The 22636-nt window shown below is 41.9% G+C and overlaps 2 protein-coding genes across 2 annotated transcripts in view; one reads left to right on the top strand and one right to left on the bottom strand.

The window, feature by feature from the left end:
- FPR3 (formyl peptide receptor 3) overlaps window positions 1–990 on the bottom strand; it is a 33268-nt gene extending 32278 nt beyond the window's left edge. The window contains exon 1 of the mRNA XM_025369052.1: window positions 805–990. The gene's annotated coding sequence lies outside the window, so the exon portion shown is untranslated. The remainder of the gene's footprint in view (window positions 1–804) is intronic.
- The window catches only part of FPR1 (formyl peptide receptor 1), a 57673-nt gene that overhangs the window by 8771 nt on the left and 26266 nt on the right, over window positions 1–22636 (top strand). The window contains exon 2 of the mRNA XM_025369056.1: window positions 18327–18461. The gene's annotated coding sequence lies outside the window, so the exon portion shown is untranslated. The remainder of the gene's footprint in view (window positions 1–18326; window positions 18462–22636) is intronic.

The following is a 22636-nucleotide window of genomic DNA, read 5'->3' as shown; positions in this document are numbered from 1 at the left end:
TTGTTCATTTATTTTCTCTCTTAAATATCCTCCACACTAGTACGTAAGATCCACAGGACTACCGAAATCCTCCAGTGCTACATCTTTAGACTAACACTGTCCGATAGAAATAATGTGTTAACTTTAGCCACATATGGGACTTACAACTTTTTTGTAGCCAATATTTTTTTTAAAAAGTAAAACACCTTTGGGGAAATTATTTTAGTAATACATTTTATTTAATTACATACATGATAAAGAATTGGCCAGGCACGGTGGCTCACACCTGTAATCCCAGCACTTTGGGAGACCGAGGCGGGCAGATCACGAGGTCAGAAGTTCAAGACCAGCCTGGCCAGCATATTGAACCCCGTCTCTAATAAAAATACAAAAAATTAGCAGGGCATGGTGTCAAGTGCCTGCAATCCCAGCTGCTTGGGAGACTGAGGCAGGAGAATCGCTTGAACCCAGAAGGCAGAGGTTGCAGTGAGTTGAGATTGCGCCGCTGCACTCCAGCCTGGGCGACAGTGCAAGACTGTCTCAAAAAACAAACAAACAAACAAAAAGAATATTACTGAAACATGTAACCAAATTAAACATTGTTAATGAAATAGTTAACATTGTTTTCACACTAACTCTTCAAGCATACTATGTGCATTTTTATCCATACAGCACAACTCAGGTCAGACTAGGAACAGCAGGAGATCAATAGCCATGTGTGAGAAGTGGATTCTTCACTGGACTGCGCTACTCCAGCGTTAGAAGGGCTCTGTCATATAGCAGGCATTTCAACAATAACTTTAAAATTTTCAGACCCCAACTTACCACCAGCTGAGATCCTTTTCCTGTGCCCAGTTCCTGGATTCTTGTGGAGCAACTCAGGCTCTAAGGACTTGTCAAAAGATGAAGTTACACATTTGGTTTTAAGATCTTAATTGGCTTTGTTTGTAATGATAGAATCAGACAGCCTTTCATGCTATAAAATAACGTGAATATTTTGATGGTTAGAGCCAAGAAAGTTGGTTTTATAGGGACAGGAGGGCTAAAGAAAGCAGAAACAAGAACAAAAAATTGATTCGTCATTTGGACGTTGCATTTTTCTGTGCGGCAGGAATAGAGAAACAGCAATAAGGAACAACTGATTGATTGAAGTCAAGTTACCACAGATTACTTTTTTTTTGTTTGGTAAAGATGAAAGCAGAAAGAACTTCATTTTCATGCCCACTGAAACTGGCCTGTTTTAGGAATTTGTCCATTTTCTCTCTCTCCTGATTTCTCTAAAGTTCAGGTAAACAAATTAGTTTTGGTTTGGTGATGTGGAGTTTTAGTATGACTGACTCCATTTGGTTTGCTCTGTAGAACCTAGTGCAGTAGGTCCGTCCAAACCACTTACTTCCTGTTTTTATAGAACAGGTTTCAGCAGAGACGTAGTTGAAGGACACAGGGACAATGGAGCTGGAATCAACCCTGACACAAACGCGGGGTTTCTTACCCTTCCCAGAAGACACCTTGGAGATGTTGTCAGACCATTTCGCTTAGAAACTTATGTGTCTGAATGTTCCTTCACCTCCAGCCCTCTGTGGGAGACCGGAGTCCATCCTTCCAAATATGAAAGGCCAAGGAATCTGAGAGTCCAGGCCCTTTCTTTTCAGAGATTCAGGTAAATGAAAGAAACAATTACCAAGGTGAGCAGAATGAGAGGACAACAATAAATATCAAAGATGCATGGTTAAACAAAAACTCGATTCTCTACTTTCACAATCCTTCTGACCAAGTGTAGTTTTTCTCCGCACCAAGAAATTCTCCAATTCTCTGGGGATACCAACTGGGCCACCTGCAATTAAAAATTCAGTTCTGATTCTGTCTACCTGGATTTATCATCAGATCTCAAGAGTTAAAGGGCTCACTCCCACAAACTGTTCTCACATCAGACGTCTGTTGCAAGTCCCAGGTGACCACTTGTACTTCTGCCTGACAGGTTATAAACTGGGTGTTCCAATGACACCAACAAATTGCTAGAATGGCACGTAGAACTCAGGAAAGCACTTTGTTTATGTTTGCTGCTTTATATAAAGAATACACCTCAGGAATAATGCATTGGAAAGAAGCATATGGCAGGTATGTGGCAGGGGAGGGGTTGGGTGGCACACGGAGCTTCCTTGTTCTCTCCAGGCAGCCACTCTCGCAGCACCCCTAAGTGTTCACCAGTGTGGAAGCTCATCAAATCTCACTGTTCAAGAGTTTTTATAGAACTCCATCTCCAGTCCCTGCCTCCCCTTCCTGGAGGTCAGTAGGTGGGGCCGACGGCCCCAACCCTCTAATCCCTTGGTCTTACTGGTGACCAGTCCCATCCAAAGGCCATCATCTCCTTAGCATAACTCAGCTGTGATCAAAAGGGGCTCTTTATGAATAACAAAAAAACACTCCTATCACTCAGGGAATTCCAAGGGTTTTAAGAACCCCATGCCAGAAATCTGTGACAAAGTCAAATATGCTTTGAGGTATTTTATACCTCGGAGTTACAAAAAGAAGCAGTAACTAGGAGCATGGAGGGAGGTAAGGGAGGTGAATGAGAGACACCTTTCATCCCACACCATTGCCGAGATTAACCCCCTAACCTTCTGCTCTTAGGGAGATGCTCTATGGACCACTGATCTGAGGAGATGGACTCTTTCTGAGTTTTTAAACACCATCAGAATGTTGTTCTCAAGCCCAAGGAATAGAACCATGAAAAACAGTAGAAAGCCACAAAACAAGAGTCAACTATTTTCTAGTTTCTCTCTGATTTGCTGGATGTTTTCAATGATAAGGTAGAGTAAACCAATGAAGCACATAAGCCATGGAGAAATTTATTATTAAAAAAAGTTTTGGAAGGGGATAGATCTGGAGTCTGAACAAAAATTGAGTTTAATGTCACCCTTCCACTCCATCATCATATTGGTTTTCTTCCAGGGCCTTCTTGAAAGTGACCACAGAATGGCTGCCACTGTTCTGGACATCACATCAACAGGCCCTCCTGAGCCAGAAGCATGAGACAAGCAGAAAATGTGACTCATTCACATGCTTCTTTCATTTTACCACAAAGGGAAACCTAGTCCAGAGTCTCTTCAGGACCTCTTCTTGTCTTTCATTGCCAGAGCATGCCATCTCTAGACCAATCAATGGCCAAGAAATAACAAAAATACCAATACATAAAAATAAAGGTCAGGGACAGTGGCTCACACCTGTAGTCCCAGCATTTTGGGAGGCCGAGGCGGAGGGATTGCTTGAGCTCAGGAGTTCAAGACCAGCCTGGGCAACATAGTGAGACCCCATATCTAAAAATACATATATATTGGCTGGGTGTGGTGGTGTGCTCCTGTAATTCCAGCTACTCAGGAGGCTGAAGTGGGAGGACTGCTTTGTCAGGGAGGTGGAGGCTGCAGTGAGCCATAATGATGCCACTGCCCTCGAGCCTGGGTAACGAGCAAAACCTTATCTCAATAAATAGATAAATAAATAAATAAATAAATAAATAAACAAAGATAAAGAAGTTGCTCATATTGGCTTAGGCCAATCATGATTGATTTCCTAGGACAGTGGCACATTGCTACCTGCCACCTGATTAAAATGAAATGTACTTATCAGTATACTAAAGGGTGGTGGGTATTGCATGGGTGAGGTCTCTGAAGAGTTGCTCCCTTGCTGGCTCCTGCAGACATAGAGCTTAAACAGACATGTGCTCTACCCTGGAGATGCCAACTACCCAGGTAAAGAGATGAGAGAGTCACTCTACTATGACTAAGCATAGTCTTATGCAGCCTTTGTGCACAATGGTGTCCTCTGCCATTTCCCTAAGCAGTCACAGTAGAGTGGGGGTATACAGTGATAGACAGATACCTGGTTCATTGTGAGATTTTCCAAAAGGAACAACTAACTGAGACTGAAAGGGTCCAGGGTCACTTCCAAGTGCAATGCAGCTAACATCCGGGATGAGTCTTAAAGACTCAGATAAAGAAAAAAAAAAAAAAAAAAAATTCCAGGCAGAGGAGAGTGAAAGCACACAGAAAAGGGTCAAGAAATAGCAGGTTACCTGTGGTTATTGGAGCATAGATGGTGAGGCAGACAGCAATAAACACTGAGTGTGTACCAAGTGGCAGAGGCCATCTGTTGGAGGGTCTTGAATGCTACAAGAAGGACTTGAAATCTCTTCATAAATACATGAAAGCCATTTAAGCAGGAAAGTGACTTGTCAGGTGTGTGCTTCTGAAAAATATTGTTCTGTAGTCCTGCAAAGGGATGGCTTTGAGAACGTTTCTAATTGGAGACAGAGATGTTAGAATGGAGAATGTTGCCAGAGATCAAGGTAGGGTTCTTGAAGAGTTACCCAGGGCAGGAATAGTGTGATCAAGAGGAGGCGTAGCTTAGAGAGAGATTGTCCAGGCTTAGTAGAGCAGCCTCGGAGAGTGGACGGCTATGGGGAATGGGGAAGAATGAGTGCTCTTTATAAATTCCACATTCCTAAAGTTACTGTTGCTGCATCTGCTACAGTCTGAATGGTTGCTTCTCCCCTCCCCGGCTTTGTATGGGAAATCGTAACCCCCTAGGTTATAGTATTAAAAGGCGGGACCATAGGGAGGATTAGAGCGTAATGGTTGCACCCTCAAAAATAGGATTAGTGCCTTTATAAGAAAGCCTTGAGGGAGTTTGTCTGTCTCTTCCACCATATGAGGACATATGGAAGGCGCTATATATGAGTAATTGGCCCTCATCAGACATGGAATCTGTTGGTGCCCTAACCTTGGTTTTTCCCTTTCTTTCTTTCTTTCTTTCTTTCTTTCTCTCTCTCTCTCTCTCTCTTTCTTTCTTTCTTTCTTTCTTTCTTTCTTTCTTTCTTTCTTTCTTTCTTTCTTTCTTTCTTTCCTTCTTTCTTTCTCTCTTTCTCTCTTTCTTTCTCTCTTTCTCTCTCTCTTTCTCTTTCTTTCTCTCTTTCTCTCTTTCTTTCTTTTTCCCTCTTCTTTCTTCTTTCTTTTCTTTTTTCTTGAGAGAGTCTTGCTTTGTCACCCAGGCTGGAGTGCAGTGGTGCAATCTCGGCTCACTGCAACCTCCACCTCCTGAGTTCAAGGGATTCTCCTGCCTCAGCCTGTTAAGTAGCTGGGATTACAGGCATGTGCCACCACACCTGGCTTTTTTTTTTTTTTTTCCTAGTAAAGATGGGATTTTGCCATGTTGCACGGGCTGGTCTCAAACTCCTGTTCTCAAGCAATCCCAAAGTGCTGAGATTATGGTGGCATGAGCCACTGTGCCCAGCCTTAATGTTGGTTTTCCTATCCTCCAGTACTGTGAGTAATAAATTTATGTTGATCATAACTTACCCTTATAGATTTTGTTTTAGCAGCTCAAATGGGCTAAAAGACTAATTTGTACCGAGAAGTAGAGGTATTATAATTAGAAAGACCTAAACATGTGGAGATGGCTTTGGAACTGGGTAATATCAGAGGCTGGAAGAGTTTGTATGTGAGTGCTAGAAAAAACTCTGTGTTTCCATGAATGTAACATTGAGGGCGATTCTGCTACAGGCTCAGAAGAAGATTGCAATGATCAGAGCATTGGTAGAAATGTAGAGGGCGCAGGTCATTCTGATGAGATCTCAGATGAAAATGAGAAACATTATTGGAAACTATAAGAAAGGACAGCCTCATTATAAAGTGGCAAATAACTTGGCTGAATTGTGTCTGTGTCCTTGTGCTTTGTGGAAGGTAGAACTTCTGAGTGATGAAATAAGATGTTTGGTGGAAGATACATCTAAGCAGAGCATTGAGGGTGTGGCATGGCTTCTCCTGACAGCTGGTAGTAAAATGCAGGAAAAGAGTTACATAAAAAATGGCAATTATAGGCCAGGCACACTGGCTCATGCCTGTAATTCCAGCACTTTGGGAGGCCAAGGCAGGTGGATCATGAGGTCAGGAGATCGAGACCAACCTGGCCAACATAGTGAAACCCTGTCTCTACTAAAAATACAAAAATGAACCAGGTGTGGTGGCGGACGCATGTAATCCCAGCTACTCAGGAGGCTGAGGCAAGAGAATTTCTTGAACCTGGGAGGCAGAGGTTGCAGTGAGCCGAGATCACACCACTGTGCACCCCAGCCTGGGTCACAGAGTAAGACTCCATCTCAAAGAAAAAAAAAAGGCAATTATAATCAAAAGGGAAGTAGAACCTAAAGATTTGGAAAATTCTCAGCCTGTAAAAAGTGCAGAAATAGGGCTGGGCGCAGTGGCTCATGCCTGTAATCCCAGCACTTTGGGAGGCCAAGGCAGGCAGATCACAAGGTCAGGAGATCGAGACCATCCTGGCTAACATGGTGAAACTCCATCTCTACTAAAAATACGAAATATTAGCTGGGCGTGGTGGTAGGTGCCTGTAGTCCCAGCTACTTGGGAGGCTGAGGCAGGAGAATGGCAGGAATCCGGGAGGCAGATCTTGCAGTGAGCCGAGATGGCACCACTGCACTCCAGGCTGGGTGACACAATGAGACTCCGTCTCAAAAAAAAAAAAAAGTGCAAAAATATGTTCACGGGAGAACACCAATGGTGTGGGTAAGTGAACATTTGATATGGAGATGAGTATGGATAGAAGCCAGATGATACTCACCAAGACAATGGAAGAATGACTCTGAAGGCATCTCAGAGATCTTCACGTCTTCCCTGCCCATCACAGGCACGGAATGCAAACAATTTCAAGGTTTTGGCGGCAAACAATTTCAAGATTGAGTTCCCCATATTCCAGTATAGCACTCCTTGGCCTTCCAAGCTTTGACTTAAGTACGCCAGCATGCAGCTCAGGCCACTTCTCTGGATGGCACAGGCTGTAAGCCAGGGCTACATCTGTGCGGTGTCATCACCAGGGCACAGAGTGCATGAGCTGCGGGATTGTGGCTGCCTCCCCTTAGATTTTGAAGGAAGGCACTACCTGGAGTCACAGGCATGCAACTCAGAGGGCTGTCTCCAGGGTGGAGACCCAGAGGGGGTCTCCAGAGACTCTCTGTCTCTCCAAGAGAGTCCTTCTCCCAGTATGATGGCATTAAGAGAATGCCCAGTACAGCAGTGGGGATGGGGCCACCACAGAGTGCCTCTGCTAAGGCAATGTCCAGTGGAACCCTGGGGGCGAGGCTGCCCCTGAGACCTCAGAACCGTGTAGTCACCTGTGTGCAATACCACCCTTGGGGAGCTGCAGCACCTGACTTCAACCCCTGAGAGCTGCTGCATCAGCTACACCCAGCAAAGGCATGATGGTGGTGCTGCCCAGAGCTGTGGTGGCCCAACCCCAGCTCCACTGTGTCCAAAAAGCAGAACCTGGAGTCAAAGAACATTACACTGAGGCCTTCAAATGTGGTATTTGCCCTATTGTTTTGGACTTCCTCAGGATCTGGTTCCCCTTTCTTCCTTCCTGTTTCTCCTTTCTGATACGGGAATGTCAATCCTATGACTGTCCCACCACTGTATTTTTGAAAGCACATAATTGTCTGATTTAATAGGCTTACAGCTGCAGAAGAATTAGCCTCAGGATGAATCATACTTTGAGTCTCACCCATGTCTGATTGAGACGATCCTTAGATGAGACTCTGGACTTCAGACTTTTGGGTTGATGGTAAAATGAGTTAAGACTTTGGGGGCTACTAGGATGGAATGAATGCATTTTGTATGTGGAAGGACATGAATTTGGGAGGTACAAGAGAAGAATGATATGATCTTAATATTTGTGATTTCCCTAAGTTCATATGTTAAAATCCTAATCCCCAATGTGATGGCATTAAGAGAAAGGCTCTGTGGAAAGTCATGAGGTCATGAGGGAACTGACCTCATGAATGGGATTAGTATCCTTATAAAAGAGGGAGCTATTTAGACCCTTCCACCCTTTCTACCATGTGAGGATGTGGGGAGAAGGTAACATCGTTGAAGTAGAGAGCAAGTCCTCACTAGACACCAGACCTACTGATGTCTTGATCTTGGACTTCCTGGACTGCAGAGCTGTGGGCAATCTATTTATGCTGTGTATGAATTACCCACTTTAAGGTACTTTGTAACAGAAGGCTAAATGAATTAAGACACCACCCCAAAACATAGTGATATACAACTGCTTTATTACACTTATGGATTATGTGTGTTGGGGATTAGGATAAGGCACAGAAGTGACACTTGTCTCTATCACCAACGACTCCAAGTTTTTGGCGTGACTACAAGGCTGAGACTGTAGTCATCTGGAGGTCCTCATTCACATGTCAGACACCTGGGTTGGAATGACTCAAATGCGGAACTAGGCTGGGACTACATGCGTCCTCTTTAGCATGGCGGTCTTAGGGGAATCCTATTTCCTGCATCATGGCTGCCGTCCTCCAGAACACATGTCCCAGGAGAACCAGAAAAATCTACATGGCCTTTTTTGACCTAAACTTGAAAGTTATGTGGTGTCATTTCTACCACATTTCATTGATCAAAGTAGTCCTAACCTTACCCAGGTTCAAGAAAAGAGGGCATAGACCCTTCCTTTCAGTGGGAGAAATGTCAAATACTCTTGTGGCCATTTTCTTTAAAACCACTGCACCAAGGTAACTGCATGGATTTGGGGGCCATCGCTGAGATGAAAACTTATGAGGAGAAACAGTGTTTGGTTCGCTAGAGTGGCCATAACAAAATACCATTAATTAGGGGGCTAAAATGATAGCAGTATGTCTTCTCAAAGTTTTAGCAGCTGGAATTTCAAGATCAAAGTGTCAGCAGGGTTGGTTCCTCCTGAGTCCTCTCTCCTTGGTTTGCAAATGCCGCCTTCTCCTCATGTCTTCATGTGGTCTTCCCTCTGTGCCTGTCTGTGTCCTAATTTCCATGTTTTATAAGGACATAGGTCATAAAGAATGAGAGTTTACCCTAATGACCTCAGCTTTGATTATTACCTCTTTAAACGTCCTATCTCCAAATATAGTCACACTCTGAGGTGCCAAGGGTTAGAGCTTCAACATAAGAATTTTTTGGGAGTCACAATTTCATCCATGACACAGAAGTGTGAGAAGAGATGATGAGATCAAATGCTGAAGATGAGCCTGAAGGGAGAGATGGCTCAAAATGATATGTCTGGACATGAGGGGCAGGTCTGAGCTAGAGATGGGGATCTGGGGAATGTTAGCTGAGGTGTTGCTTCAGCATGGATAGGTTCACCAGAGAGAATGCGAAACAGGAAATAAGGAAGTTTTTGTTATTACTAAGATATTCGTAACATTTATTCCACTGGAACTAATGGTAAGTGCTTTGTATCACTGATCTTATTTGTTTTGCTCCAGAAAAGACCTCTGTGAATACCTTTACTCTCATTTCCGGTGAAGTGATGGAGACTTATTCACTCCTGTTAAATCAGGGGTCAAATCTGGCCCAACACCTGTTTCTGCGTGGCGTGAGAGCCATGAATGGATTTTACATTTCGTACTGACTGAAGAAAAGCAAATGAAGAGTGTTTTGAGACATGTACAGATTATATAAAATTCATTTATAGTGATTTAAATAAAGTTTTATTGGCACACAATAGTGCTCATCATTTATGCATTGCCTGTGACTGTACTGATGCTGTAACAGCAGAGCCAAGGAGCTGTGATGGAGACCCTATGGCCTGCCGAAAGTAATATATTGACTATCCGGCCCTTTACAGGAAATATTTGGGACCCCAGGGTTAACTGGCCTGTCCATGCACAGAGCTCATGAACAGTAGGCCTAGGATTCCAGTCCAGCCAATCTGGCTTCACCATGACAGCCCTGTCATTTACTGAGAGTCTCTGCTACTCACAGAGTTCGTTTCAGACCTTGCTGTTGCCAAAAGAGTCAGGGATTTTTGCTATACAGGCAGAAATTTTCCCCACTGAGGTCAACCCCAGGCCACTTCGTCTTCAGCCTTACTCAGATTGGTAATGGAGTTTTGCCCCATCGGAGTGAAAGTTCATTTTAAGACTCTTCTTCTGTGGACTTGCCTCTACGTGTTTTTGTTAATTATGGACCATTTGGTAGCAAGCAAGAAAACCTACTTATGTTTTGGTTTTTTGTTGGTATTTTTGTTTGTTTGTGTTTTGAAAAGGAGTCTTGATCTGCCAACCAGGTTGGAATGCAGTGGCGTGATCTCAGCTCACTGCAACTTCTCCCTCCCAGGTTCAAGTGATTCTCCTGCCTCAGCCTCCTTACTAGCTGGGATTACAGGCATGCGCCACCATGCTTGGCTCATTTTTGTATTTTTAGTAGAGACGGGGTTTTGCCGTGTTGGCCAGGCTGGTCTTGAACTCCTGACCTCAGGTGATCCATCCACCTCGACCTCCTAAAGTACTGGGATTACAGGTGTGAGTCACCATGCCCGGCCACTTATGTTTTAATAACGAGAGTTTATGGGAAACATGCAGAGGCATCCAGGAGCCCAGTTTTAGGGAGAACAATCAGACTTCAAAAGACTTGCAAATGTGTTTGGCAATTAGTTTCTGTGGGGTCCTGTGTCTCTTTTTTTCCCTTGACGTCTGGGTCCTTCTCCTTTGTGCGTAATGGTGTCCTCTGCTATTTCCCTTATTTTAATTCCCCCTCCCAACCACCACACACACACACAATACTTTGGTTTCCTTGTGCCTCTTAGACACATCTATACTTCTTACCCTTCCTTCCTTGGGGAACTTCTAAAATACTTCTGGTTATTAGGACCCAAAAATAAATTTTTATAAAATACATCTGAACATATCTCACCTCAGATCTAAATCTTCAGTATTTTTTCATTTCATCCCTATCTTCCTGGCATGAGATGTTGTATTGTGAGGTCAGGAGCTATCTTGGGGCCGTGAGGTAGCAATTTCCAGGAAATAAAACAAACAAACAAACAAAAACGCCAAACTAGTGATGAAAAAGTGAAAAGATTAAAATAAACTTTTTTAATTATATTATTCAGACAGAACGTAACCCAGTACTACTCACTTGCAAAATCTTTGGAAAGTAAACCATAAATGCTGTCTTTGGTTTAAGTCATTGTTAGATGCAATTTTAAATTTTAAACTACTTAAAACTGTAAACAGCCTTAATGACACAAAACCTTCGGAATAATGCTTTGGGGATGACTACTTTATTTCTGCCTCTGCTTCCCATTTCTCTTTATACCACTCTGATATCCTTGGATAGAACCTAATATTTCAGAAAGCCCACCACCTCTTTTCACTGGAAACCTACAAATGAGCTTCCAATAGAGCCAAAAATTATGGGGTTAATCTTGACAACGTGCCTGGGTGTGGATGCTCTGTCCTGTCAACTTCTCTGCCTCCCTTCAATCTCTCTGTGGTTTTGGTCTCCATCCTTCTCACCTTCCCAGATGTTTCCCTCTGATTCTTCTCACTGTTACCAGAAGGGGGTCCTGATCCAGACCCCAAGAGAGGATTCTTGGATCTTGTGCAAGGAAGAATTCAGCGTGACTCCATAGAATAAAGTGAAAACAAGTTTATTAAGAAAGTAAAGGAATAAAGCATGGCTACTCCATAGACAAAGTAGCCCTGAGGGCTGCTAGTTGCCCATTTTTATGGCTATTTCTTGATGATATGCTAAACAAGGGGTGGGTTATTCATGACTCCCCTTTTTAGACCATATAGAGTAACGTCCTGATGTTGCCATGACAACCTGTCATGGTGCTGGTGGGGGTGTAGCAGTGAGGATGACCAGAGGTCACTCTCGTCGCCATCTTGGTTTTGGTGGGATTTGGTTGGCTTCTTTACCGCAATCTGTTTTATCAGCAAGATCTTTATGACCTCCCATCTCTTCCTGTGACTTAGAATGCCTTAACCATCTGGGAATGCAGCCCAGTGGGTCTCAGCCTCATTTATCCAGCTCCTATTCAAGATGGAGTTGCTCTGGTTCCAGTGCCTCTGACATCATCACAGTACTTGCTCCTCTCCTTACCTTGACCCTTGAAGGGAGAAGGGGCCTGGACACCCAGATTCGTTGGCTCTTTATGTTGAGAGGGTTGAACCTCTGCATCCCACAAAGACTGAGGTTGAGAAACAGAGTCAGGTACTTTAGTTTCTAAATGGGCCCACCCCAATCCACAAATGCTATTAAAACAAGTAGTATACTGGTGTGTTCTCAGGGCCATTAAAAATTGGAAGGAGCTCTGGTTTCTGTTTCCTGTTTCCCAACTGGTTTTAGTTCTCTTACTCCTCCTGTCCCTTGGGGTAACTTCTGCTGTGAAAATTACATGACAGTCACCGTCTCCTGGAACCGGGACCTAGAACTTCCCAGAGCAAGGACCCAGCTGGTGGAAAATAAAAGCCAGATGAAGAACATATCTCTGGGGATGGGGAGCTTGTTAAGGGCATACTTAACAGACCCTTTGGAGTACAATAGACTCTTTGGAGTGAGTAGAAGAAGAATGTGAAGTGGAAGAAAAATTTTTTTTCTTTTATTTTCTTTTTTACTTTAAGGTCTAGGGTACATGTGCAGAACATGCAGGATTGTTTCATAGGTATACACGTGCCATGGTGGTTTGCTGCACCCATCAACCCGTCATCTGCATTAGGTATTTCTCCTAATGCTATCCCTCCCCTAGCCCCCCAGCCCTGACAGGCTCTGGGGTATGATATTCCCCTCCCTGTGTCCATGTGTTCTCATTGTTCAACTCCCACTTATGAGTGAGAACATGTAAGAGATTCCAGAGAGTATCAGAGTGCTAATAGGAACGATAGAATATAGAGAAAGTATTGATACTGCAGGAGACACAGGGAGCAAGTAAAGAAGGGAAGTTCTTAAGTAAACGAGGATGTGAGTTTTGCAACCAGTAGAGGAACCCCTGGGAAGGAACACTTGTTTCTCAATATCAAAGTGAAGGCAGAGAACAGTGGTGCAGGAACCGGCAGGAGGCTAAATCTGGTGAAGTAGGAGGCAGAGGCGTCAGCTTGAGAGCATGAGTGGGGATCAGTGAGGAGTTTCACAGCTTTGAAAAGAAAAACAGAAGGGCCCCAATGATTAGTACGGGTAATGGGAAAATGGGTGTAATGTGGAAGTGGTCACCTTTCAGAGCAGGGATGAGTCTCCACATGAAGAGACAGGTCCTCCATGGTGCATGGAACCCTTGGCTAGAATTGAGCTCCACCTTCTCAAGAACTGCAGACTTGGGCTGGTCCCCTCCCCTCTCAAAGGCCTAGTGTCCTCTCCTGTCCCACAATGAGGATGAGGTAGAGTCAACACTGTTGAGATCAGAGGTGAGAATGATGAGAGTGTGATCCAGTGATTGCCACAAATAAGGTTCAAAAAAGCGGCATCCGCTGTATTTATTGTTCGTTGTAAATCATGGGTTTTCTCCCTCAAACCATGGTGGAGTCATCACGGCACAGCTTTTTCTCGCTGGCAGGAATCCTCCTGTCATTGCAGAAGGCTCCCTTATCAATTCCTTTTTTTAAAAAAAACCCTCAACCTGATGGCTCACGCCTGTAATCCCAGCACTTTGGGAGGCCGAGGCGGGCAGATCACCCGAGGTTGGAAGTTCAAGACCAACCTGACCAACATGGAGAAACACCGTCTCTACTAAAAATACAAAAAAATTAGCCAGGTATGGTGATGGGTGCCTGTAATCCCAGCTACTTGGGAGGCTGAGGCAGGAGAATCACTTGAACGTGGGAGGTGGAGGTTGTGGTGAGTCTAGATTGCGCCATTGCACTCCAGCCTGGGCAACAAGAGCGAAACTCCGTCTGAAAAAAAAATCAAAAAAGCCCTCAACCTAAGTTTTACCTCCTTTATAAAAGCTAATCCAAAGTGGATTACAGATTAAATATTAAATGCAAAACTACAAACTTTTTAGAAGAAAACATAGAAGAAATAGTGAAGACTTAAAGCTAAGCAGAGAGTTCATAGACATGACACCAAAAACACAATCCATAGAAGAAAAAAGTATAAATTGGACTTAATTAAAATGGAAAATGCTTATTCTTTTGAAAGTTGCTATTCAGCTTCAGAGTCAGTAAAAAAAAATTTAAAAAACATAACAAATCATGACATTACCCTGCTCTTCATTCTCCAGTGGTTTCCAAATTTCTAACTCAGACTTACCAAGCTCTACCAGAACTGGTGCAGACATCATTTGGTGGAAATCTACTCTCCCTTTCACAGAATAGCAGGTAAATGCAACGGCTGTTTCAGTAGATGAAGAGACAGAGAGTGAGAGATGCAAAGGCACTCACATCAGTGATCGTAAAGATTGAGGGAAAAGGGTAATTTTGTGATTGACAAGGCAGCAATGAAGATTATCAAGAGAATAAATACAGTTTCATGGACTAGAATGGAGAGTGCCTGAGAGGCTACTTTATCTTAGAGGCTCGGAAAACAATATCTTGAGGAGGTGACATGTAAGCTGAAATCAGAATTACATGAACTGCTAATGTGAAGTGTAACCACCCAGTGGGTTCACCTTGCCCGCTGCCTAGACAGAGTCAATTTATCAAGGTGGGGAAATTGCAATAGAGAAAGAGTAAGTCATGCAGAGCCAGCTGTGCAGGAGACTGGAGTTTCATTATTACTCAAATCAGCCTCCCCAAGCATTCAGAAAGCAGAGTTTTTAGGAAGAACTTGGTGGGTAGGGGGAAACTGGGGAGTCAAGAGTGTTGATTGGTTGAGTCAGAGACGAAATCACAGGGAATTGAAACTGTCTTCTTGCGGTTAGTCAGTTCCTGGGTGGAGGCCACAAGATCAGATGAGCCAGTTTATCCGTCTGGATGGTGCCCGCTGATCCATCCAGTGTGGGGTCTGCAAAATATCTCCAACACTGATCTGAGGAGCAGTTTAGGGACCGTCAGAATCTTGTAGCCTCCAGCTGCGTGACTCCTAACCATAATTTCTAATCTTGCGGCTAATGTTAGTCCTACAAGGCAATCTAGTCCCCAGGCAAGAAGGAGGTCTGCTTTGCGAAAGGGCTGTTACCATCTTTGTTTTAAACTACAAACTAAGTTTTTCCCAAAGTTAGTTCAGCCTACACCCAGAAATGAACAAGTACAGCTCGGAGGTTAGAAGCAAGGTGGGGTTGATTCAATTAGATCTCTTTCACTGTCTCAGTCATAATTTTGCAAAGGTGGTTTCCGAAGTTCAAGGGAAGAAATACTCCAGTCAGAGGAGTGGTTAGTACAAAGACTGTGAGACAAGAGTAAGTTTTGTGTGTTTGAGAAATAAAAGTAGGGCGCAGTGGCCCACGCCTGTAATTCCAGCACTTTGGGATGCTGAAGCAGGTGGATCACAAGGTCAGGAGTTCAAAACCAGCCTGGTCAAGATGGTGAAACCCCATCTCTACTGAAAATGCAAAAATTAGCTGGACCAGTGGCAGGCGCCTGTAATCCCAGCTACTCGGGAGGCTGAGGCAGGAGAATTGCTTGAAACCGGGTGGCAGAGGTTGCATTGAGCCAAGATCGTGCCACTGCACTCCAGCCCGGGCGACAGAGTGAGACTCCATCTCAAAAAAAAAAAAAACAAAAACAAAAAAAGAGAAATAAAAATATTACTAGTGTAGTTACATCATAATAAGTGAGAAGAAACGTGACATGAGAGAAGATCAGAATACGCAAGAACCAGATAATATGAGGCTTTCCTAGAGAGAGGCTTTAAATGTTTGTTTTATTAGTGTAATAGAAAACTATTAGAGGGTGTTAATCAGGGGAGGAGCATGATGATACTTACACTATGAAAAAGGTTTGTAAAGATGGATTGTTATGAAGCAAAAGTGGAAGCAGAAAGAGGAATTAATCATCCAGATGGAGGTGGATTGGAGTCATGTGATAGCAGTGCACAGAAAAGAAACACACAGATTTGGTCGATGTTTCTGACATAGAATCAATGTGATTTGGTGATGGATGACAGTAAAAGAATCAGGAATAACTCATATTTGGTACTTAAGATATTAGGTAGAAGGTGGTGGCTTTTTCTAAATTTGGAAATGATGTGGAAAACATAGCAATCAGTTTTTTTGGAAGAATCAGATTGATAGTTCTGTTTTGGTCATGCCACATAAAATACTTCAGTTAGATTTTCAAGTTGAGATGCAGAGGAGGGAGGTAGATACCAGTCAGGACTTCTGAGAAGAGATTGTGGATTATGATGGAGATTTGGGAGGGGTCATCAATGGACAGGTGGGATTTCAAGTTACAGGAACACATTACCTAGGCTGACTGCATTGACACAAATAGATGAGGGGTATAGAATTGAGCCCTCAAGTACACCAATATTTAAAAGTCAGAAAAGAACCAGTCAAAGAAATCAAGAAAGAGAAGAGACTGAGGTGGGATGAAAACCAAACACGTGTGATGTCGCCAGGAACATTATGTATTTACAGATGAAAGGGCTGGTCAACTGAGTCGTATATGCTTAGGATCTTAAGATTCCACTGTTACCTGACCGATGGTAGACTTCCCCCCCGCCCGGCCCCGTTGGATTCTTAGCTAAGCTCCGAATGTCTGAACCTGCAGTGCGGTAACATGGCAACAGATGTCACTATTGTCCATAGTAAGAGTAGTCCTGGTGCAGTAATCAGGAAATGAATCCATATAGAATGGGTTGTTGTGAAAATGTGAAATGAGGAAGTAGAGAACTGAAGTGGAAGTGGCCCTTGAATTTGCTGTCAAGGAGAGCAGAGATTGATTGTAACGTTCAGGAGGAGGTGTGTTCTACAAGGAATTTTTTTTTTTTACTTAGAGAATATATATATACACATATGGCAATAATGAAATAAAATTTAATGATACAGTAGCGAGAGAGAGAGAGAGACCACCTCCATCTCTTCCTCTCAATACCTACTCATTTATTTTAGTTAATGTTTTATCATTCCTCTGTTTTTTCTCAGAATATGTGATTTTTAATAGAAAGTACAGAAGCGATAAAAGTAATATGACAGTTTTTAAATGGAGCAAAATATAAAGCCTTATTATTTCAATGAGAAAATAGGCAGACATTATTGGCATTTCAAAACACAGTTCATAAGTACACAGTTTCCATAGATAAATAAAAATAATTAGTACTTATTAGGTACTAATAATATTAGTTCTAATTCTCATGGTCTAATATTAGTTCTTATTATGTCCTCTAGTTAAGAGAGCATTTATTCAACCGCTAGAAAGCAAGGGAATCATTGCTGGGCACAGTGGCTCACACCTGTAATCCCAGCACTTTGGGAGGCGGAGGCAGGCAGATCACTTGAGTCCAGGAGTTCAAGATCAGCCTAGGCAAACTGGTGAAACCCTGTCTCTACAAAAAAAAAAAAAAAAAGAGAGAGAGAAATAAGCCCTGCGTGGTGGCGTGTGCCTGTGGTCCCAGCTACTCAGGAGACAGAGGTGGGAGGATCGCTTGAGCTAGGGAGGTTGAGGCTGCAGTGAGCCATGATCGCACCACTGCACTCCAGCCTTGACGACAGAGCAAGACCCTGGCTCAAAAACAAAACAAAACAAAACAAAACAAACAGGGGAATCTGATTGCACATTACAGTTTACCAGGGACTACATAAAGGGAAAAAAGTTAATCTGTGATTAAGTACAGATTATTGCGCTCTGCTCCAAACTTTGTAAATGAAGATGCTTTGATGTTGCAGTGACCTAACCCATACTAAAACAAACAAACAAAAAACACCTCCCCAATTGATTCTGATGAAACAGCATCAGTGTAGGTCAACATTTGGGAAGCAGTTAGCTAGATGGTGTTTGGAGCTGAAGGAGGTATGAGAGAGAAAGATAGAATGGAATCACAGTTGAACCTTCCCCAGCATCTTAAGGGCATGAAGCATTTACATAGATTTTCTTTTGTCTAATGGCACTGGTAACTCAGAATGGGATGAGATACAGGAGAGATCTCCAGCCTCCACCGTCTCTGGAATGTACATTTTGGAATGAAGGGGACTTCCTGTATTGAAAAAACAAAGTTACTTGTAAAGATGTGCTTAGAAATTTATTCTGGGCGAGCTAGCCCAGAAATAATCAAGCTTTCCAAGGGTTATCTCCCAGTGCGGTCTTGGAAGTGAGAGTGAAGCAAGACTTGCATTTCCTTGTTTTTTCTTTTAGCTGCCACAAGATGGAGCTCGATTTCTAATGAGTTCGTTTTCACGAGCAGTGGAGACCGGGGCCAGTCGTGCCGGGGATGACTTCCTCCTACTGCCTTTGACCCTGAGTTCTCCCTGTCTAGCAAGTATGAATTTAAAGAATTGCAGCACCTTTATGAATGGTGTCCTGCTTCAAGCAGTCTAATTTCAGGAGCTATGAAACTTTACCGGTATAAAGAAAAGGGGACCAGAATTCGATTGACTTAGTTTTCATTTTTTCCTTTTTTTTTTTTTTTTTTTTTTTTTGAGACAAGGTCTCGCCGTGTCACCCAGGCTGGAGTGCAGTGGCACAGTCATTGCAGCCTTCGCCTCCCGGGTTCAAGCGATCCTCCCACCTCAGCCCCAGCCCCTCAGCTGGAACTAGAGGCACGCATCACCACGCCCAGGTAATTTTTGTATTTTCAGTAGAGACGAGGTCTCACTATGTTTCCCAGGCTGGTCTCGAACTCCTGGGCTCAAGCAATTCTCCCACCTCGGCCTCCCAAAGTGCTGGGATTACAGACGTGAGCCGCTGCATACAGCTGACTTATTTCTCTTAGCTTTTAAAATGTGGACTGTAACAACACCCCGCCCCCCCACACACAATGAGAAAAAGATAAACGTGAAGATTAATATATTTGTGTAAAACAAAATGCTTATGTACTCCCACTCATGTCAAGAAATAGATCACTATTCGTTTTTCAGAAAAGTTGTCTTCCTAAGATGTGGCAATGGGCTTTATAGCTCTGATAGTAGATAAAAGCAGAGAAATCAATTAAACTACAAACTTTTTTTTAGTATTACTTTTTTTAATTTTTAATTTTTGTGGGTACATAATAGTTGCATATATTTACGGGGTACATGAGGTACTTTGATATCAGACATGCAATGTGTAATAATCACATGATGGAAAATGGGGTATCCATTCCCTCAAATACTGATCTTTTGGATTATAAAGAATCCAATTATGCTCCTTTAGTTTTAAAAATATATACAATTAAATTATTATTGACTATATCACTCTATTGTGCCATTGCCGTTGAATACTAGGTCTCATTCGTTCTTTCTATTCTTTTTGTACCCATTAACCATCCCCACCTCTCCCTCGACCCCTGCTACCCTCACAATTTCTGGTAACCATCCTTCTATTCTCTATATCCATGAGTTCAAATGTTTTGATTTTTAGCTCCCACAAATAAGTGAGAGCATGCAAAGTTTGTCTTTCTGTGCCTGATCCATTTCACTTAACATAATGACCTCCAGTTCCATCTACGTTGTTGCAAATGACAGAGCCTCATTATTTTTCATGGCAGAATAGTACTCCATTATGTATATGAACCATATTTTTTTGTTCATTCATTATTGATAGACACTTAGGTTACAAACTATTTTAATTTTTTTTCTACAGACAAACCCACAGTCGTGCAAAGGAATGTGTGTGTGCACAGGTATTCATTATAGCATTTTTTTGGTAATGAGCAAAAGATCAAAAGCAATTTTAATGTTCATTCATATGCGACAGGTCAGATTAAATTTTGTTACATTCATCCAATAAAATGCAATGCAAAAATTAAAAAGAATGAGGATTTTTGAGAATATAGAGACAGAAGGAACACTTTCTAACTCACAATAAATCCATAATCACCCCAATAACCAAATCCATTTAAAGACATTACAAGAAAACAAAACTACAGACCAATAACTCTCATGAACATAGATGCAAAAATTCTCAAAAACCTAGTAGCAAATCAAACCCGAAAATGTCTAAACTATTATAGTCTAAGGTATAAAACAAAGTATAAAAATTATTCATGCCAGGTATGCAAGTCTAGTTCAAATTTCAAACATTAATTAATATAATCAATTACATCAACAGACTAATGAGAAAACTACATAGTTATATCAGTAGAGGCAGAAAAAGTATTTGACAAAATTCAACACCCATTCATAATTTTTAAAAATGCTCAGTAATCTGGGAATAAAGAGAAACTTCCTCAATTTGATAAATAATGCCTACAAAAGAATCCTACAGCTAACATTATACTTAACAGTGGGAAACTTGAAGCTTTTCCACTAAGGACAGGAAGAAGGCAAGGGTATCTTCTCTCACATTGGTTTTCAGCATTGCTGAAGTCTTAGCTAATTCAATTAGAAACAAACTAAAAAGGTATGCGTATTGGAAAGGAAGAAAAAAAAACCTATTTTATTCAAAATCGACATGATCATCTATGCAGAAAATCCAAAAGAATGGACAACAAACATTCCTGGAAGTAATAAGTGATTATAGCAGGGTTGCAGAGTACAAAAAAAAAATATATATATATATATATATATCACTTTCCTAGCTACCAGCAGTGAGCAAATGGAATCTGAAATTAAAAACACGATACTATTTACATTCTCTCCCTCAGAAATGAAACACTGAGTACAAATCTGACAAAATATGTACAAGATGTATATGAGAAAAACTACAACAGTTTGATGAAAGAAATTATAGAAGAACTGAAGAAATTGAGAGATATTCCATGTACAGGACTAGGAAGATTCAAGATTGTCAGGATGCCAAGCTTTGGATTCAATACAATCCCAATAAAAATTCCAACAATGTGTTTTGTGAATATAACAAACTGATTCTAAAGTTGTCAGTGTTCTGGATTTTGGCCATTTCTGATAGGAGTAGGGTGGTATCTCATCGTTTTAACTTGCATTTCCCTGGAAAAATACCCAGCATAGCCAACATAATATTGAACCAGTATAGCCAACATAATATTGAACCAGTATAGCCAACATAATATTGGACAAGAAGAGCAAAGTTGGAGGACTGACACCATCTGATTTCAAGACATACTGTAAAGCTACAGTAATCAAGACAGTGTACTACAGGCAAAAGAACAGACAAATAGATCAATGGAACTGAATAGAGAGCCCAGAAATAGACTCACATTAATATCGTCAAGTGATCTTTATCAAAGGAGCAAAGGCAATTCAGTGGAGAAAAGATAGTCTTTTCAACAAACGGTTCTGGAATGACTAGACATCCATGTGCAAAAAAGTAAATTTAGAAACAGACCTTATGTGCTTCACTAAAATTAACTTAAAATGGATCAAAGACCTAAATGTAAAAGACAAAACTATAAAACACCTAGAAGATATATAGGAGAAAATCTAGATGACGTTTGGTTTGGCAATGACTTTGTAATTACAAAACAAAAGGCATAATTCATGAAAGAAAGAATCAAGAAGGCAATTCTTATGAAAATTGAAAATTTCTGGCTGGGCATGGTGGCTCACACCTGTAATCCCAGCACTTTGGGAGGCTGAGGTGGGAGGATAGCTTGAGCCCAGGAATTTGAGACCAGCCTGGGTGACAAAGTGAGACCCCCATCTCTACAGAAAATAAATGATTAGCTGGGCATAGTGGTGCATACCTGTAGTCCTAGCTACTCGGGAGGAAGAAGTGGGGGATCACTTGAGATCATGAGGTTGAGGCTGCTGTGAGCTGTGATGGTGCCACTGCATTCCAGTGTGGGTGACAGAGTGAGACTCTGTCTCAAAAAAAAAAAAAAAAAAAAAAAAATTTGCTCTGTGTGGGAGTATTGCAAAAGACATATCAGATGAAAGACTGTTATCCGAAATATGCAAAGAACCCCTAAAACTCAACAATAAGAACACAGAAAGCCCATTTTAAAAATGGGCCAAGCCCTTCACAGGCACCTCAAGAAAGAAGATATACAGATGCCAGGTTAACATATGAGAGGGTGATCCACATCACATATCATCAGGGAAATGCAAGTTAAAACAATGAGATACCACCCGGGTATCTTTGGCCAAAATCTACCTATTATTCGCCATTTCTACCTATCTTTGACCATTTCTACCTATTAGAAATGGCGAAAATCCAGAACACTGACAAAACCAAATGCTGGCAAAGACATGAAACATCCTCATTCATTATTGATGGGAAGGCAAAATGATACAGCCACCTTGGAAGAGCGTTTGGCAGTTTCCCATGCAACTAAACATAGGCTTACCATACAATCCAGCAGTCATGTTCTTTGGTATTTATCCAAACAAATTATAAACTTCTGTCCACATAAAAACCTGCACGTGGATGTTTGTAGCATCTTTATTTATAATTGCCCAATTGGGAAGCAACCAAGATGTTTTTCAGTAGGTGAATGGATATATAAATGATGGTTCATCCAGAGAGTGGACATGATTCAATTCTAAAAAGAAATGAGCTATCAGTCTATGAAAAGACATGGAGGAAACCAAATGCATCCTGACTAAATGAGAGATGCCAATCGTAAAAGGCTACATAATGCATGATTTCTACTATATGACATCCGGGAACAGGAAAAAACTATCAACACAAAGAAAATATCAGTGGTTTCCCGGGGATGGGGAGGAGGGAGGGGTGAATAGGCAGAGCACAGAGGATTTTTAGGGCAATGAAATGAGTCTGTATGATACTGTAATGGTGAATACAGGTCATTATACATTTGTCCAAACCCACTGTATTAGTCTGTTTTCATACTGCTATAAAGAACTGCCTGAGACTGGGTAATTGAGAAAGGAAAGA

Source organism: Theropithecus gelada, chromosome 19 (assembly GCF_003255815.1).
Source record: "Theropithecus gelada isolate Dixy chromosome 19, Tgel_1.0, whole genome shotgun sequence".
Lineage (NCBI taxonomy): Eukaryota > Metazoa > Chordata > Mammalia > Primates > Cercopithecidae > Theropithecus > Theropithecus gelada.
The sequence above is the reverse complement of the archived record's forward strand: the minus strand, read 5'-3'. Positions and strand labels throughout refer to the sequence as shown.